The following is a 19,808-nucleotide window of genomic DNA, read 5'->3' as shown; positions in this document are numbered from 1 at the left end:
CTCTGTAACCTTGGGCAAGTTGCATGATCTCTCTGTGCTTGGTAGCCCAAGTTCTTCCTCTGTCCCTCAGCTGTTCTTCCCTAGTGGGTGTGGGGAGAGGGTGAGGCAGGGGAAGGGGCTCTTGCACTGGTTCACCTAGAGAGCTGCAAGCCAGCGCCTCTCAGCTGACCAAGCAGATGGAGAACCATTGTACGGGCCAACTGTGTTCCTCCATTCAGGGTATCCTGTGGGGTGACCCCCAGTGCTGGTAGGGGTCTAGTAAAGAACCTGAGCAGCAGAAGCCTAGAGAATGGGATTCTCTCTCCAGGTACTCAAAGTACATCTCAATGCAAGCTGCAGAAGGGATGCAGGACAGGCGCCCTCCAGGTCCAAGGGCCATGCTGCACACATATCCCGCGTGGAGAGCTGACCAGGCTGGCTGACCTCCTCAGCTCAACATCTCAGAACGAGCTCGCCCTAAATTGTGCTCATTTGCATAACCTAGTTGTGGGCTTGGCTGGCAGGGAGCAGCAGGAGAGCTAGGAGGGGCCTAATATCACTGTGGAAGGCTGCAGGGGAAATCAAGTCCCAGTTTCTTTTTTTTTCCCCAAAGATTTTATTTTTTCCTTTTTCTCCCCAAAGCCCCCCAGTACGTAGTTGTGTATTTTTAGTTGTGGGTCCTTCTAGTTGTGGCATGTGGGATGCTGCCTCAGCATGGCCTGATGAGCAGTGCCATGTCCGTGCCCAGCATCCAAACCGGCAAAACCCTGGGCCACTGAGGCGGAGCGCGTGAACTTAACCGCTTGGCCACGGGGCCGGCCCAAGTCCCAGTTTCTATTTTCAGCCTGACCTCTCTCTTGAGGGCCAGTCTTGCCAGTTGGACATCTTCAGTGGAATGTCCTGGGATGTTGTTCCTGGCTCCACAAAGTTGCCACAGTGTAGTTCTGTAGTTAAGACCTGGAGCCCTTCCCCTGCCCCACAATTGCTGCCCCACTGTGCCAACCCCTTCCTCTTCTCAATAGGCTTGAATTTGGCTCCTCCCCTCTCATACTGATGGCCTGGAGCAAATCACTTAACCTTTCTGAGCCTCAGCTTGTTCATCTGCAAAATGGGGAGAGCAACGGTAACTACCTCAGGGAGTGATGGTGAGGACTAAGAAGAATTAATATACGTAAGCACTTAGAAAAGGGTCTGGTTCAGAGCAAGCACTACACACTACCCCTCAAACAACTGTCCATCTGGACTTGCCTTTTGCTGGTGTCTTAGTCTGTTCAGGCTGCTATAACAAAATACCACAGACTGCGTGGCTTATAAACCACAGAAATTTATTTCTCACAGTTCTGAGGGCTGGAAGTCGGTGATCAGGGTACCAGCATGGTTGGGTGAGGGCCCTCTTCTGGGTGGCAGACTCTTGCCTGTGTCTGCACATTGTGGAAGGGACTAGAGAGCTTTGTGGGGTCCCTTTTATAAGGGCCCTAATCCCATTATGAGGGCTCCACCCTTATAACCTAAGCACCACCCAAAGGCCCCACTTCCTAATGCTACCACATAGCGGGTTGGGATTTCAACATATGAATTTGAGGGGACACAAACATTCAAACTATTGCAGCTGGGAACCATACTAAGTTTTGCAGGTTCAAATTCTTAGTGCAACTTTCCTGGGACGTGTTGGATGAAGTAGAATGGGGATCACACTGAGTGCTGCTCAGTCCACTTGGGGAACACCCTACGTCTCAGCCCCCTCTAGGATATTCCCAAGGCACTCTGACGTGGGAGAGCAGCATCGCTAATTATAGCTTAAGGGCCAACTCTGGCCCGCTGCCTCTTTTGGTATGGTCCCTGAGATAAGAATGGTTTCTACAATTTTAAATAATTGAAAAAACTAAAAAACTGCATCATGACATGTGAAAATTATGTGAAATTCCCATTTCAGCGTCCATAAGTAGGTTTATTGGAATACAGCCACACCTATTTGTTGACATATTTATGGCTGCTTTTGTGCTATAGTGACGAGTAGTGTAGTTGCATCAGAGATTACACGGCCCGAAAAGCCTAAATATTTGCTATCTGATCCTTTACTGAAAAACTGTGCTGATTTCTGTGTTAGAGGTTCTGAGAGATCCAGTTTAGCTGTTTTACAATCAGTGTTTCCTAGTTGTATTTGGCTATATCTTTCTTTTTCTTTCAAAATTCATGCTGCCTTACACCTCTCCTTGACCTTTCACTTCTGCTCTCCTACATCCTAGGCCTGGAGGCTTTGCCTTCTAAAGCCCTTCCTATTCAGCTCTTCCTATCCAGGCCCTTCATAAGCCCAGTCTGTACCCAAGTCCTTCCTCATGGTCCCCTGCTGTCCACCCTCAATCCAGTGCCCATGCCAGACTAACCATCCTGAATGACCACATTAATTACCAACCTGCTAGCTCCCCACTGTCCCTAGGCTTAAGTCAGCCCCTTGGCCAAGCATTCAAGGTCTACCATGGCCTGGCTACATCAAAGTTTCTCTGCTTCCTCTCCTGTATGAGCCTCCGTACAGCCCAGCTGCTCTTCTCCATTGTTCCTGACACACTGGATACCTTTGTTCATATTAATTCCTGCACTTGGAATGTCCACCCTAGGCTCCTAGGCCTAGCTCAACTGCTGCTTCCTCCAGGAAGTTTTTCCAGACCTTCAGTGTCCCGCTTCAGAGGTGCATTTACCATAAGACTAATGAGGCTTAAGTTTCAGGGCCCCTCACTCTCATGGGCCCCTTCTAAGAACTTGGGAGGCAAGCACTCTAACAATGTATTCATGTGGTTCTATATTTTAGCAAAATTTGCAAAAGCAAGATATATTAACTGCAATTGATTAAGATTGCTGCTTCTTTCTATTCCAACTCCCCACCACTGAGCTCACTTCCCCTCTAGTCTGAAGGCCTTTGAGAATCAGCAGCATTTTGGGGATCAGGCCAAGGGAATTTCACCTGCACCTACGTTTAGTTTGCTTTTAGTAGGGCATATTGATCTGGTCCACAGTGACTTGTGTATAAAGAGACTATGTGTAGCAAGTTTTCACTGGCTAGGAATGATTCAAACCAAGGTTTGTCTGATTTGTTGGATAATGTCTTAGGAATACATTCTACTGGCTTTTGTATGCTTAGAGATTCATGGACAGGCCTTTGGTTCCTTAATTAAAGGCAAGTTAGTCTATTTTCAGAGATTTGCCAGCATTTGACACCGTTTCCCACCCTCTGCCTGCTCCCATGTGCTTTCTTGTCTCATGGCCCACCATGCTGCCTGGACATCCCACTTCTCCAAACTGGACTCTTTACTTTTGTCTTATGCATGCTCTCCTCTTGCCTTAAAATGGTCTAGCCCAATCATCTATGTGGCTTTTACTGATTTCTCGTTGGTTTGGCATGAAATACTGACACCTGTGAAGACAAGATGAAGATCATAATACACCACCGCAGTGTGGACATAAAAGACAACTGGTTAGTGAATGCTATCAGTTCAGAATGGTTAAGATTAGTCAGTGTCTAAGAAGGTTGGAAATGCTTTAAGTTCTTACAGCTCATAGATGAAAGAACTTTGATAGAGGTTTCCTCACATATGATAATTTACATGACGCGATCAGCAATGAGCTGTGAGGCTAAAAGAGACATTTTCAAATTAAGCCAGTAAAAAGCAAAGTCTGGCCAACTATGCAAGAAGACTGACAATATTTCCATTTTCTGTAGAAATGATTTTACAAAAATAGTTGAAATATGAAGAGGAAATCAAAATTCAGCCAAAAATGTTGGAGTAAAGATGTCATGGAGGTGGGTCAAGAAGTTAATTAAAAAAGAACTATGTTAATTTTTTAATGGATTTTGTGATGTGTGTGGTATTTTTCTTTCTTTCTTTTGTTTGTTTTTTGAGGAAGTTTAGCCCTGAGCTAACATCTGCCACCAAACCTCCTCTTTTTGCTGAGGAAGCCTAGCCCTGAGCTAACATCCATGCCCATCTTCTACTTTATATGTGGGACACCTACCACAGCGTGGCTTGCCAAGTGGTCCCATGTTCGCACCCGGGATCTGAACTGGTGAACCCCAGGCTGCTGAGAAGCGGAACGTGCGCACTTAACCTCTGCGCCACCGGGCCGGCCCTGGTATTGTTCTTTTTTTTAATTAAAAAATGTAAAATGTTTTTGTCACTTGTAATTTGGTGTGATTTATTTTCTCATTCTAAATAAAGATTCACTTCTGTGCTGAATTTTATTTTCATAATTTTGTATTGCTCTATTAAGGGGCATTCCCCACATTACATGAACTTTAGGACTCCTAAAACCTGGATCTGCCCCTCTTCCCCTTGCCTTCCTTTCCTGCCTCCTGCTCCTCCTTTTTTACATATTATGCTCCAATCACTGGTTTCTCAGACACAATATGGGCTTTTCCCACTTCCAAGCCTTTGTTCTCATAGACCCTTCTGCCTAGAGACCCACTCCCCTAGGCAATCTTTCAGGCCAAGATCAAACATCACCCGCTCTGATCTGAATTGAAGATCCTCTTTGGGTTTCTTATAACCTTTGGCTTCAAGCATGTTCTGTGCTCAAGCCTGTAAAGGCTTCAGAAGCCGTGTGCCCAGTTCCCACACTCCCTCCCCTCCTTTGAGGGCAGAGACCCCCATTCACCTCTGCTTCTCTGCTCTGGTGTAGAGTGGGTGCTAAGAGGACGTGCACAGTGAGGATGACATCACCTGCTCTGCCTTCCACCCTTGCCCAGTGTCTGGAGGATTGAACAGGCCCCCATGGCTGTGCAGAGGGTAGGTACCCACCAAGGCAGCCGTGCCCCTCTGTACCAGCCCGCCTAGGAGCAAGCAGAGCTGCCCCCTTTCCACCCACAGCATGACAGGAACACGCTGCTGACAAGAAAAACAGGGAGTCCTGATGATCAGAACATTCAGAAAACCATAATGCCAGGCCCACTTCCTGGAAGCCTGCCTACTGCAGACTGGGGAAGTAGGGGCAGAAACACCAAAGTCAAATTCTTCACATTTTGCTAGTAAAGAACCCAGATACACGAAGTGGTTATAGGCCCTTTCTTCTGCCTTCTTCACCATCCATAACCCATTTTTTCATTCTTTTTTTTTTTTTTTTTTTTGAGGAAGATTAGCCCTGAGCCAATATCTGCTGCCAATCCCCCTCTTTTTGTTGAGGAATATTGGCCATGAGCTGACATCCATGCTCATCTTCCTCTACTTTATATGTGGGACACCTGCCACAGCATGGCTTGATAAGTGGTGTGTAGGTCTGCACCCAGGATCCGAACCAGTGAACCCTAGCCAGCCGAAGTGGAATGTGTGAACATAACTGTTGTGCCACTAGGCTGGTCCCCCATTTTTTTCATTCTTATAATACCCTGTGATATGGGCAGAGCAGGGACTAGCATTCCCTTTTTATAGATGAGGAAACAGGCTCAGAGAGGCCTCCTGATCCAGGCAGGTAACTCTGTGAGCCTATAAACATTGCACAGGTTGAGAAGACTTGGGGCCAACCTAGAGAGAGAGGGGCTTCACTTTGACTGCATCATAGTCACTCTGAGTCCCCTCTGCTGAGAGGTAGGAGAGAGAAAGGTGTCCCAAAGTGAGTTCCTATACCCCAGGAACTTCACTCTGTCCTTCACTCTGTGCTTTCAGGGATTTAGTGACAAGTTAAGACACCTTTGAAACCTGCAAAAACTCTCCTGACCCACCAGGGGGCTCCCATGAGTCTGGGGAAGAAGTTGTCAAATTTAGAACTATTGAGGTCTCAGGGTCCCAATGCCCTGGGGGCAGGAAGGGGAAGCCAAGACGTGGTCCCATCTGGCTCCTCCTGACCAGAGGAGCTCCGAATTGTATGTTTTGTAAATTGGTCCTCATACTCTACTCCACTAGACAATGCCAAGGCAGTGTCTACATCAAAGGTCACAAGACAGTGGTCTTCTGGTAGATTTGGGCAAGGATATGTTATGTTTGGACTGCAGAGTGGCTTTACGTTGAATTTTGTTTTAATTTTAAAGAATTTTCCATGGAAGATTTTACATAAAATTTAGAATTTCTGTTCTGGGAAGATTGTCAGATCTGGCTACACTGGATGGGCCTACATTTCTGCTTGGCAATGTGTAGGTGGAGCTAAGTTGCTGGTGCTCCATTTAGACTGTTCATAGATCTCATTTCCTACAGTCTCCACCACTCTCTATTGTCTTAGACCCAGGCTGCTTCAGTCATTTATGCTGCCTGCACGGCCTCTGTAGGCATTGATTTTGCCATCCCAGGCATGTGTTGCTTCTTTGTTATACATGGAGGTCAAGAGACTTGAACTTGTACAAGATTTCATCTGTGACCACACAAACTGCAGCTTCCATCTGCTAATCCTCTGATTCCTTTCAACCACCTCCTCTTTACTCAGGAAGGAGGCTGTGCAAAGAGCTGTTCCCCATTTCCCTTGACCACTACCCAGAACAGGTATTGGTCAGCACAGTTAGCAAGGCCTGGCTTTGGGAGCCCCCAGCTCTCCCATGTGGGCTGTTTGTTGGCCTGTTGTAAGCCATCCCAGCCTGGTGAAGACAGAGTTAGATTTCTCCAAAGTATGATGAAAGTTACTCCAATGGGAACCAAGACACTTTATCACTCAAGGAATTCCCTTTGCCCCTGTCACCTTGGCATGTTCTCTGGATCACACCCAGGTAGCCCAAGCAGGGAAGGCACGGGTGGCCACTTAGGGGGTGAGTGGTGAGGGTGGGGGTGGGGGGAACCCTGAAATGGCAGAGTCTTCATTGGTTGGTGCCCAACAGCTGTAGCAAAGGCCTTGGACAAGAGGCCATAGCTGTTCTCTAGGGCTAGGCAGGTAATGACACATTAAGAGAATCCAGACTCTTTAGCATCATCATTTTCCTTCCTTCCTTTCCTGCAAAATTCCAGATGCAAAAGCATCTCTCTCTTTGTCACCCACGGGTAAATAATGCCTCCCAGCTGAGAGCCAGTAAGATGAGGTAGAGAGTGCAGACTTTGCTATCTCAAACTGGGCCTAGTTTGCTGGTCACCAGTGGGGTGGCTTGGGTGAGTCTCTGTGCCTCCTCATGACAAGGGGGCAGTGACATTCATTTCTCAAAGCTGATGGCTTAGATGGAACCATAAACATGGAAGAGCGTTTTGTGTAAGTGGAAAGAGCTGTGTTAATGGCTCCTGGGTGTAGGAAAGCAGTGGGTGTAGGAGGCATTGATGCTCTGGGCCATCTGGAGAGGGAGAAAGAGTCAGGCTCTGCTAGAATCCATTGCAGTGAGCCAGGCTCAGCCATCCTCATCATCGTCCGTGTGGATCTCTGCGTCTGGGCAGGGATCATCACTCAGCACCTGAATGAATTTCACATTCTAGTCACCAAGGGTATGGGAAATGGGAAAATCAATCCAGCCTGTTATTAATTATCCTTCTCTGTTTAAAGTCCTTGAAAGTGTCAGCTTGTTTTCTGCTGAACACAAAGCAATCTTCTCACACTCTGCTAACTCTTCCTTTCCTCTGAGCCCAGCAAGCAAGATTCAAGTGAACAGAGGGGGCCTGAGAATTTATGTGCAAAGCTCCATGCTCAGGACAGTGGGGGACACACTGGTGAAGGATGTGTTGAAATCAACAGTGCTGCAATCATCCTTATATTACTAATTCTAGATAAACTGAAGCATAAGGAGGAGCAGCCTGTCAGAGGGTCGACTGTGGGAGGCAAGCTGCCTGCTCCTAGGGAAGACACACCTGAAGAGAGCCGGACACCATTCTCCCAGGAGGACGTGCAGCATATTTAGAGGGCTCTATTTCAGGGGAAATAAGGATCCTCTTTGTTGAAGGTTGAGGAGACTCTCTTCTGAGTCTGTGCAGAAGGGCTCATAACAGAGGGACTCAGGTGGGCTGGTCAGCAAGGACTGGGTGGCTTTGCACAGTTCTAATCATGAGAAAGAGTAAATCAGACCAGACACTGCCCTTTGTGATCAGAGCAAAGGTGACATGAGTGACTAGGAATTGCATTTCTCATAAGTTTCCTAGTGATGCTGACGCTGCTGGTCCAGGAGCTGGTGGGCTGGATCTTTCCCACAGAGAAGGGCAAGTTCACCCCCTGATACTTTAGGCACCTTCAGATACACAATCTCATCTGCATTCCAGCAGCTTCCATGGAGAGGGAGAGAGAGCAAGGATTGAGAGTAGGGGCCAGAGCCAGTCCTTGGTTTTTGAATCTCAGCCCATATCCCATTTACTAGCAATGCAACTTGGGCAAATTGTTTAACCTCTTGGTGCCTCAGTTTCCTCACAGGTAAAATAAGGGTGATGATTAGAGCACCAACCTCACAGAGTTGGGGTGAAGATAGAGGAGTGACATTGCAGAAAGCACTGAGCACAGTGGCACACATAGAAATGGTGGCACAAACACAGGCTGCCGTTATTCTGTGCCTCTGGGGTGAGGACTCGCAGCCAAGCAGTTTAGAGGAATCAGGCCTTGGGCATCCAGGCCCTTTAGGATCTGACCCCAACCAGCCTCATGTTGCCAGTGGCAATCCTCTGTTTTCCTGAAGACTGAAATAAACATTGTTCATGAAGAGCCAGTTCAGGCTATTTATGCGTAAACAAATAACAATGATTTGTTTTGCTTATGAATCTGGAGGTTGACTGGGCTGAGTGGGGTGGTTCTCATTTGGAATTCTGACATGCAGTTACAATCAGATGGTGGTTGGGGCTGGGGTCCTCTGGAAGACTCCTTCACTCACATGTCTGATGTCCAAGTTGGAAGACTCACACAGCTGGGGCACAGCAGGCATTGCTGTCAACAACGTGGTCTCTCCATATTGTGGCCTCAGGCAGCTGACTCTGGGTACGGTGGCTCAAGGGGAGTATCCCAAAAGAGGTCAGCATTTAGCCACATAGCCTTTTCAAATCCAGCTCTGGAAGTCACAAATCATCACTCCCATATTATTTTATTCATTGAGGCAGCCACAAAACCTACCTGTGTTAAAGGGGAAGGCCATGGAAACCACCTGTTGGTGGAATAAGTGTCAAAGAATTTGTAGACATGTTTCAAAACCATCCTGAAGCTCTGTCCCTTCTGCCCCATCCCTTTACGCCGTCACTCTCTCTCCCTGAAACGCTGCCTGCCTACTGCTGCTGCTCAAAAGCGCCCCTTGTTCAAAGCCCTCATCAACCTCCATCTCAAAGATCTTTCCTTGTCCCTGCCTCATGCCACCACTGAACCCCACAGCCTCCTGTGTTCATGACCACAATTTATTGGGTTTCGTTCTCACAGATTCCAATTATGTAAACAAGCAAGTGAACAATAACACCAAAAAGGTATGTATAGGGGGAAAAACTGGAGGAACCACTAAAATGACAGTTATGTGCCTGGGATCATGGGTAGTTGCTGTTTCCTTCTTTTACATTTTTCAGTATTTTCTAAAACTTCTACAAAGTACATCCAAAACTTGAATAATTGGAAAAATATTTTCCCAGAACAAGTACATTTAAAAATAGGCGGTAAACATTTCTTGCTCTGAATCCAAAGGACTCAGCTATTAAGCTAATAAAATCTTTGTCCCCCAAAGAAGAAAATTATTTGTAATTCCAAAGTTTACCCTACATAAAGGTGAAAAAATACCATAAAATAAATCAAAGGTGAACAGAAAGAATCTTTCTGATGTATAGATTGAAACTGGAGCAATTCTGAACTTTTGTTGAAAAGGAGTAATGGTTAGAAGACACAATTGCATCAGACCTAGAAGCACAGGTTTCTTTCCAAATATGGGCTTCACTGCTTGTCCTCCTGTGATTTCCCAGGGCCCGTGCAGTGAAGATTGAGGCCACGCCAGCCTGGACTGTGAAGATTTGACTACAGGCAACACGGACAGCCGATTGTGTCATGACCTTTGTGGAAAACAGGAAATTATGAAATGCTGTTGTGTGAAGCACATTGTGGAAGTTAACGTGTGTCTCCTTAGGTCTAGAAGGAGAAACAGGGCATTCCTGTTTCTGTCCAGACAGAAAGAGCTGTGGATTTTGAGGGATTCATAGTTTAAATCAAGCAAGGGTGCAAACTGCTAATTTCCTCAAGCAGTGTTGGTGATTCTCAAACTTTAGACCCTTAAGTTTAGTGTGCCTAATAATCTCTCTCAGAGCTTGTTAAAAAGCACATCGTCAGCTCTGTGCTGGGAAATTCTGGGCCAGGCGTGCGGGGTTGGGCCTCTGAATCTGCATTTTACAATGAGCCTCCCAGCTGATTCTTTGAGAATTTCTCTGGGGCATTCTTGCAGGGTGAGGTATGTTTTTACAATCAGATTCAGATTCCACACGCATTTCTCCAGGCCTGCTGTGTGATAAGCATGGTGCTAATTTCACGTATTCTCTGTAAACTCATCCTAAGATTTAGAAGGTCAGTATTCATATTAAAATTGAGGATGAAGGAGTTAAAGTTTTCCTGGATTAGGATCAAACCGTGCCTGTACCCAAAAGGTTAACATGGGAAACAAAGTGACCAAAGTTTCTGAGCTTGCCTTGCAGAACAGCAGGAGGACCGCTGATCAGCTGAGCGGCTTGCTCACAGACCCCAGCTTGACTAAGCATCTTGCAGAAGCATTGAGAAGCTACAATCACTGACTGTAAACTTTACAGATCACAGACTAAAAATCTACCTCGTGCAACACGTAGAACCCCCTGAATTTGCACATGAAGAAATATGAAACCCATAAAGAAATATGAAAGACAGTCGCCCCTGAGCAGAGGACTCTCAGAACTTCATCCCCCAAGGTCACATGCTCTCCTCCCCATCTTATTCTCACAATGTGCTTTGGAAAAACACTTAGAACTGCACGTATGCAAGCTAATCTGTAACTAGTAGAAAGAATAACTTGTCAGCAGAAAATGTATGTCCTCTGCCCAAACTGTTCCTTCTGTCCCAGGTAAGGAAGTAGCTGAAGTTTTCTTAGATTCCTCAGGCATGTTGCTTTCAGCAGATGCACTATGGAGAGGCGCCCAACGTTCTGCCATCATCCACCACCAGACATTTCTGAGCCTCCTTCCCAACCCCGTTTGCCTTTTATAAGTCATTTCCAAATCAGTTCCCCCTTAAGATATTTTTTGGGGGATGATAGGCCACCACCTTCTGATTTGTAGTTTATTTTCTTTCTCTACCACCACCTGCTTGGCCTTCTTTCTTGCGGCAAGCAGACTGAACCCTTGCATGGTATCAATATCTCCATTTTACACATGAGAAAACTGGTTCAGAGTAGCAGGTGATTTGTTGGTGGTCACACAGCTATAAGTTGCAGAGTTAAGATTTGGAGGCAGGTCAGTGGAATTTGACAACAAGAGGCCCTTATCTTTCTTCTGGGAGAATATCTCCAAGGTTCCATAATTTGTGAGTCTAACCAACTAAGGTATTGATTACTGGTCACTCTCTTCCCCACCCTTCCACCATCCTGGCCATATTCCACATGTCGGAAGCCTTTTCCCTAAACTGTCCCTCATCCCCCACCACCTCTGCTTCTGAGATGCTTCTAAAAGGGGAATCTTTTGTTTTGTGAGCTGTCAAAGGAGTCCCTCCTTGGAGTCACAGATGGAGAACACCTCCTCTGAATGGGGGGTGGGTAGCCTTAGAGGGGCGGGGACTGGAGTGTAAGAGGGGAATCATTTCTGAAGAGTAGTCTGATACTCGAAACTGCAAATCCACCTTCCCCACACTAACACAGATATCCTTTATCTTTCTAAGGAGTTTTCTCAGAAATCAGAGAAATTGCTGAAGAAGACAAATTTTAGGAGAGTTGTATTTCACTGGGCACATATATTGATTAATAATAATGTCCTCGCACACTTGGAGATGTGGCCACCAGGATGGTCACAGCTCAGTTTGCCAAAAGTGACAACTTTTCTCTATTTTTCTGCAGACACTGAAAATGAACATATTAATATTTTAATTGGGACCCAGGGAAGGGGAACCCATGCTCTGACCATCACTGAAGAATTCTGCCTTGTGGTTGATACTGATGGAAGCTGGCTCACTTTCTGGGATTTGAGTCCAGAACACCCATTTTTCTAGACCATCAGCCCACTGAAGAAGAGCACCTCTCCCAAACATCAGTTAATGAGAGGGGGGAAAAGACTATTTCCAAGAGTTAGGCTATCTTGGAAGCTAAACGGCCATACCATTGATGGAAGTTTGGATGGCAGGTCCATCCATGCCCTCCAGGGATCTGGTGCTTGTGGCTGTGCCCATGAACAGCTCACTGCTGTACCAGCCTGGACTGCACCCTCTCAGACAGAAGCGGACCAAGTTCAAGTCTCATCCTCTCAGATGTTGTTATGGATTTAATTGTGTCCCTTTGCCCCCCAAAATTCATATGTTGAAGTCCTAACCCCCAGTACCTCACAGTGTGATTGTATTCAGATATAGGACCCTTAAAGAGATAATTAAGGTAAAATGAGGTCATATAAGTGGGCCCTAATTCAAAATGACTGATGTCCTTATAAGAAGAGGCGATTAGGACACAGACACACACAGAGGGACAACCACGTGAAGACACAGGGAGAAGATGGCCGTCGACAAGGCAAGGAGAGAGGCCTCAGAAGAAATCAACCCTCTTGACACTTTGATCTTGGACTTCTAGCCTCCAGAACTGTGAGAAAATAAATGTCTGTCGTTTAAGCCCCCAGTCTGTGGTGCTTTGTTATGGCAGCCCAAGCTGACTAATACAGATGTCCTGGTTGTACAAGTTACACATGATTCGATGCACCTGCTTCAGTTCCCCAGGTGGGCAGAGACATGGTCCCTGAAGCCCACCAGCAACACTGCATTGGAATAATCTGGAGGCCCGACAGCATATATTTTGTGCCTCCTTCTTAGCAAGTCTTGGGGCACGTTGGCTGCACAGGGGTAGTTTTTGTCAATGCCCCTGTGGTTATAGGAGGGGCATGGGGGAAATGGGGAGGGGGCCATCACCTTACTCCTGTGGCTTAAAACTCGTCAATATCTTCTTATTGTCTGCAGTACCCAATTAAACATCATTTCATGAGCCAACTCCGGGCAATTGTTGAGAAGGATTTAGAGGACTCATTCTGGCTCTGTGGGAAGAAATGTCATGATTGATTAGCAATGTCTGCTCCAGGCAAGGGAGGAAGGCATGACAGACTCGTGCCATTTGCAGTCTTTTAGAACATAGGGAGCTCCATCTGAACCAAGGAGAAGTCAGTGTAGCCAAAGGGAGCTGGATATGATGACAAAGGTCATACAGTTCTAGGCCACTTGTTGGTTATCAATGCCAATAGCTGGCTGACAAACAGATGTCATCATGCCTGCCACCTCTGGTCAACTTGTCATGGCCACCTGAGCATGAAAATTCATGTCCATGCTCATGTCCCTGGCACTCCCCAATGTCTGCCATGGGCCTGGCCTGCAGGAATGGGGGCATGATTCTCTGTTTTTCTGACCCTGATGCAATCTCCAGGAGGAATTCAGGGTTCCTTTCTAAAACGCCACGCCAAGGGCAGGGATGAAATGCCATTCTGAAGTCTGTGGGGTTCTATGGGCCAACGCACTAGGAGTCAGATCTTTTAGAGGAAGGACACAGACACCCGAGGGCCTGGCCTCCCTACCTGGGACATGCATACCGCTGAGGGTGCAGGAGAGTGCCCCAGGAAAAAGGGCATGTCTTTCCAGAGTGGTACCTGGTAGGCTGCCTATTTTCTATTAAAACAAAGGTGTATTACAGAGTAGAATAAAATATTTAAAAATAACTAAACATGAAAAAATAAAGAATTAAAGGATTAAAAATTAAAAAATAATTCCATGGGTACAGAGTGAAACTATATACTGAACATGAAATGAGTGCCTGGAGGTCAGTCATTTACTGAGACCCCAGGGTCACATTCCCTCTTCTGTCACAGGGTCAGCAAGTTGGCAGAACATGATGAAAGGGGCTTGAGGCCAAAGCTGTAAGCACACTGGGGGATGCTCATTTGTGTGGAAGCCCCTCTGTGCTACAGGGGCCTCTCAGAAGCCTGTGGCTCAAGGGGTAAGTGGTGGTGGGGGATTCTGAGATTAGGTATCCCAGCCTGATCCTTCCCATCTAGGACATTCTCTTCCTATGTTTCCCTTGAAATAAGTTTCCCAGTGGGGCTCTACTTGGAGGGCTTAAAGCATCACCGTTCCTGGGGGCACTGCAGGGACCCCTCCAGGAATGTCCAGCCCTAGCAGCATGTGTTCAAGAACACACAGAGGAAATCTACTGAGCACCAATGTCCATGGTGAAGATAGGAGCCGACTGTGGAAGATGAGCTTCACAAGGACTTCATTTGTGAAACAACTACTATGCCCCGAGCTCTTTCACATTGTCAACTATGGTTTCCACAGCAACCTAGCAAAAAAGGCAATATTTCCCTAAGTTTATAAATGTGGAAACTGAGTCTGAGAAGGAGCTAGGGGCTTCCATGCAATAACTGATTGTAGTAGAGACCAATTATAGAAGGACCACTCTGTAGGTCCCAAAACATGAATTATCTCATTTAATTTCATCCTCACGAAGTGGAATTGGTGATCATAGTTAAATGCATCTGCCCTTTTTTTGAGTCCTGACTCTAAATCAGGGATGTTTTCCTTTGAGCAACCTCATATGATAGGTACAGCATAGGTGAGAAGAAGGTAAGTTTCAAAATTGGATGATCCCAGTTTGGAATACCAGCTCTCCTACTCTGAATTAACCTTGGGTACTTCAAGTTGCTTCTCTGATCCCAAGTTTCCTCAACAGGAAAATGGGGATAATAATTGTTACTCTAGGAATTAAATGACAGTAGATATCAAAGGCTTAGCATATAAGTGCTTAACAAATAGAACTGACTTTCAGGTACTGGTTCTCCTGAGGTTTTATGAATGAGAGAACAGAAGCTCAAAAAGGCACTCACTTAAGGTCATCTGATGAGTGACAGAGCCAGGACTAAATGCTGATCTGTCAGATGCAAACATCGTGTTCTTTCTCCCCTATGTACACAAGATAACTGATTGTCACAGGGCTGATCCTGAGTCATCAGGAAATGCATAAATCCCCATTAGCCAGCTCTCTGATGGTAGGAAGTATGTAATGCACTTTAGGAATATTTCCTTCCAAAACAATTAAAATATTTGAAAATGTTGTCCCTTTTAATATTTTAATGTGAACTTCAGTCATCTAAAAAATTCATGGACAGAGACCAGTTCCAGAGCTTTCACTGCCAAAATTCGGAGTCATTATGGTTTTCCTCCACATCATTAACCTTGGAGTCTTGGAACTTCATCAATTTTATAAACACGGTTCTTTCTATTGTGGCTAGACGAGATAATTTCAGGACATTTTCTTTGATACCATTTCATTTTCCATTTAGATCTTGGAAATCATGTGGACTTTGAATGATACCATGCACAAACCACCTTAGGACTGCAGATTTTGAGTTTGCTCTGATGGTGTGTCCTGGTAGTGTAAATATTTGTTGGAGAAAGATTAACTAGCAAGCCAGTATATTCAGAATCTCTGCCTCTTTCATTATAAACTAGTAAGGAAATAAACTGGAAAGATATACAATTCTCTAAATCATAAATTATAAGCAGTCATTGAACTTCTAGGCCAACTATTTTTTTTAGGCTAATTAAGGTTCATGCTACTAGAAAACAACATTTATTCCACCATAACCTTGTTTATTTTAAATTTACATCTTAAATATCTAATGGCCAGAAATTTGCTATCATCTTCCAACTGTATTTGAGTCCAGAGAGAGACACATTAAATGTCATGCATTCACTACTCGCATGTTGTTCAGAAATAATAAAAACAATTGGAAAAAGTGATTGGGAAATCAATCATTTGGAACAAGAATACATTAATGCAAAGATTACAGAGACTAAACAGACAGATTACCCACAATTTCTCTTTTGGATAAACGTGAAGTCATTTATTTCAGAACAGTTTTTCAAGGGTAAGTTTTTGCTTGCCAATTTTCCTTCTAATGTGTCTTCAAAGCTGGTACATATCTTATGCTGAGCCATCCCTGAAAATGTAGCTTTAACTCAAATCCGACTTGCAAATCACATCTAAGGCCTTGAATATTTGGCTTTATGACGTCCTAAACCCACTGTGCAGGTTTACAAAGACCACAAATCAGGTTTTACTGCAGTCTGTCTCAAGCGGCGGCTTAGGAGAGGGAGGGAAGGACAGGAGACTTGAGTTCCCCAGCCCCTAGGCATGGGTCTCCTAACTCAGTGATACATATTTTATATAAATAGTGAGACTACATTACAGATACTCTAATCCTCTGGCTGGCATCTCAGGAGGCTCAGGTAAACCAACACAACGATTGAGAAGATCCTGCAAGCTGATGCAGAAGTGGATGAAAATGGAACCTCTCCCAGTGAAGGCAGCATGGACGCCCTGTCTGGGACTTTATTTCTGGATCCAAGGCCACATTGTGACCTTATTGCCTTGGTCTTTCCTGACAGCCTTTCTCTTCCAGAACTTTCCCCGTGGGCAGTAGAGACTGCTATAAAATTTGCTTCCATAATACATTCCCAAAAATAGCATCCAGAGCCATTTTTCACTTCTACATTGATATAGGAAAAAATATTTGAATATTTGTATTAGGCTTTTGGCTGCAGATCAGGACAAAATCCAACTGAGACTTGACATTTTAGAAAGTCTGCAGCCAGCAGAACTTTTCCCAGAAGTTACATCAATTGCGACCTTCATCAGCTACACTGATAAAAATCTGTTCTGTGTGACTGTCAGCCACAAGAAGGCACTGAATTTTAAGCACTGAACTTGACGAGAACAAATTTCTAACTTTGATCCAGTTTCAGCTCACACTCCTCAAACCCCTCCATGGCAGAGCAGCCGAGGGCCCCCAAATGGAGAGCTGCTGGCTCAGGACAGTGACAGTGCTTGAACACAGCGCAACACTTTTTCAGGTTTTTGCGACTCGAGCCCCGCAGCACAACTGGAGCAGCTGCAACGCAAGCCGGGTGCGGCTCCCACCCAGGCGGGGCAAGGGCTGCTGCTACCTGCCGGCGCGGGGCTGGCTCTCCCCGCCGACCGAGGTGCGTACCGGGCGCAGTGCCGCGGAGGAGGGGGTCCGGCTCTGGGCGGCCACGAGGGTCCCCTCACAAGCGGAACTCGGCCCAACCTCAGAGCGTAGATCTTCTGCCTGCGGCCAGTGGGCCCGGAACCCACCCGCGCGACACCCTCTCAGCGCCGCCGAGGCTGCGCCCCCTCCCCGCAGGCGCCGCGGCGGCGGGTCCCGGGATGCTCCCGCAGTCCTTACCTGGCGAGGGCCGTCCCGTGCGCTCGCAGGGCCCTGGCCCGGCCGGGTCGCAGGGGACGCGGGGGCCGCTGCCCAGGCCCGGCTCGGCGGGCAGCGACTGGGCTGCGACTGAGTCAGTGCCCCGGCGGCGCGCGCGAGCTCGGGCCGGCCGCCGAGAGGGGGCTCTGAGCGGAGCCGTGGCCTCCCTGGCATTTTAAAGGCGATGCAGCTGGATGCTGTTCAAGCGGAAACGCAGGGAGAAACTTAGCTCCCGGGCCTGGTGCGGCCAGCGCGGGGAGGGGGCCCAAGAGCCCCTTGCCGGCACACAAACCAGCCTGGGCTTTCCTGACATGCTCTTCAAAAGCATCCCTTTCAGATATTTCCTTTAGGAGAAAACAAATACCTCTGTCAAAGCGTCAGCCTGAATTGTGCTTAATAGCGAGACAAACATTTCCATTAAAGTTAGCAGCAGGACCAGGAGGCCGGTTTGGAAAGTCTCGTCAATGCAATTAGACTAGAGAAGAAATTAAGGTGTCAAAATACCGAAGTTGTGGCCTTGTAAAACCAAAAAAAAAAAAATTTTTCTTTTTTTTTAAATTGGAAAGCAGGAGAAAAATGATGACTATTTGCGGGGGATATGATTGTCTATTGAAAAATTCAAACTGAAGATTGAGTGAGCCTTTTCCAATGCACTGGCCAGTTACAAAATAAACATGCAAAATTAACGGTGTTCTTGTGCACTTACTACCCAATTAGAAATGTGAATGAAAAATCTCACTCTCACTGATAGCCAAACCATAAATAGCTAGGAATATAAACTTATCGGGGAATATGCTCTACTTTGTACAAGACTTCTACTTTCTACTAGGGGACCAAAGAAGGCTTGAAACTATTAAGACACAATCCTCATTCTTGGACAAGAAGAAGTGAACATTGTAGCCCTGTCACATCCTCTTTATCTGTAAATTCAATACAATCTCCATCAAATTCCAAGTAAAATTTTCTTTTTAACTTGACATGATGATTCTAGGTCTTGTGTGGAAGAATAGAGAGAGAGCAGTCAACAACAAGTTGATCAAGAAAGGTATAAGAGAATCCAGCCCACCGAATACTAAAATGAAAGTGCACACATGCATGCATGGATGAATGAGCGAATAAAATACAACATTGACTGGGTGCTTACTACTTAAGGAAGTGCTTTATATGTATTAATGCATTTTATTCCTCGTTACAACCCTGTGATGCAGATATTAATATTGCTGTCACCTTCAGGGATAGAAAGCCCAGTAGGATAAATCCCAAAGTCACAGAGCTGGAAGTGGGGATCAGCAGTTTGATGCAGGCATTCTGCCTCCAGATCTATGCATCTGTGCTTGAACCTCTGTCACACTACTCTGCCTTTATCACAAAGCAGCGGTGATTAAAAGAGCATGTTAGTGTCCTAGAGATGACTATTCAGTGGAGTAGGACAAAGAACCTTTAATTAGAAGTATGTGAGGAATTGTAGTGTTTAAGGGGGCACTTCAAATTGACAGAATAGATGGAGTTTTCAAAAAATGAGATTGGAATAACTGGATAGTAATTAGTGGGAGCTGATTTCCCACCTAGTTCGCTAGACCAAAATAAATTCCAAATCCATCAAATATTGAATGTAAAAAAGTGAAGCCAAAAAATAATTGGATGAATATTTGTTATAAACCTGGGACTGTGAAAGCCTTTCTAAATATATCACAAAATCATAAAGGCAAAGATTGATAGATATGATTATTAAAAATTCAAATAAATTTCTTTAAGAAAAAAGACACCATAAACAGAATTAAAAACTAAATGACAAACTGGAAAAAAATTTGCTATATGTATGACATAGGATTGCTGTATTTAAGAAATAGAAATACAAACACTCAGTTAAATTTGAGTTTCAGGTAGACAATGAACAATTTTTAGTATGAGTATGTCCCATTTATTGTTTATCTGAAAGTCAAATTTAACTAGAGGTCTTATATTTTATCTGGCAACCTTAAGATGACAGCAAAATTTTAATGTATATGGTTTACATTATAATCATAATAATCACATATAACCAATTATATAAAATATAGTCATTAATGAAAAAGATAATCACCTCAACAGAAGAGGGAATAAAAGAGACAAACAGGCAATTCACAAAGAAGAAATACAAATGTCTAATCAATAGAAAAAACTCTCTAGCAATTAAAGAAATGCGAATAAGTCTGAAAAGTTGTACTTTTTACCTACTAGACTGGCAAATTTTAAAATATTGATAAAATTCAGTGCTGGTGAGAGGCTTGGGGAAATTGGCATTCTCTCTCACCATTGGTGAGAATGCAAATTAGTACAGAATTTCCAGAAAGCAGTTTGGGAACAAATAGAATACTTTATGTGCATAGCAATAAGCCATGCAAATCCATTTTCAAGAATTTAACAAGATAATTTGACAAGTGAACAAAATGCATGGTGCAGATGTTTATTGCTTTGCATAAATAATTTATAATAGTGAAAAATAGGAAACAACCTAAATGTCTATAGCTAGAGGAC

The 19,808-nt window shown here is 45.1% G+C and overlaps 1 protein-coding gene across 7 annotated transcripts in view; it reads right to left on the bottom strand.

Annotated features, from left to right (window-relative positions):
- CTXND1 (cortexin domain containing 1) overlaps nt 1-17,501 on the bottom strand; it is a 73,943-nt gene extending 56,442 nt beyond the window's left edge. For 2 of the 7 annotated variants that reach the window (XR_011498127.1, XR_001399839.3), the window contains exons 1-2: nt 17,274-17,411; nt 12,934-13,055 (exon numbers count right to left, since the gene is read on the bottom strand). The gene's annotated coding sequence lies outside the window, so the exon portion shown is untranslated. Of the gene's footprint in view, nt 1-12,933; nt 13,056-17,273 lie in introns of all 7 variants that reach the window. The other 5 variants (XR_011498126.1, XR_011498124.1, XR_011498128.1 and 2 more) reach the window with 4 other exon arrangements.
- Between the last annotated feature and the right edge of the window lie 2,307 nt (nt 17,502-19,808).

This window comes from Equus asinus, chromosome 2, assembly GCF_041296235.1.
Source record: "Equus asinus isolate D_3611 breed Donkey chromosome 2, EquAss-T2T_v2, whole genome shotgun sequence".
Classification (NCBI taxonomy): Eukaryota; Metazoa; Chordata; class Mammalia; order Perissodactyla; family Equidae; genus Equus; species Equus asinus.
Note: the sequence above shows the minus strand (reverse complement) of the source record. Positions and strands in the feature narration are given on the sequence as shown.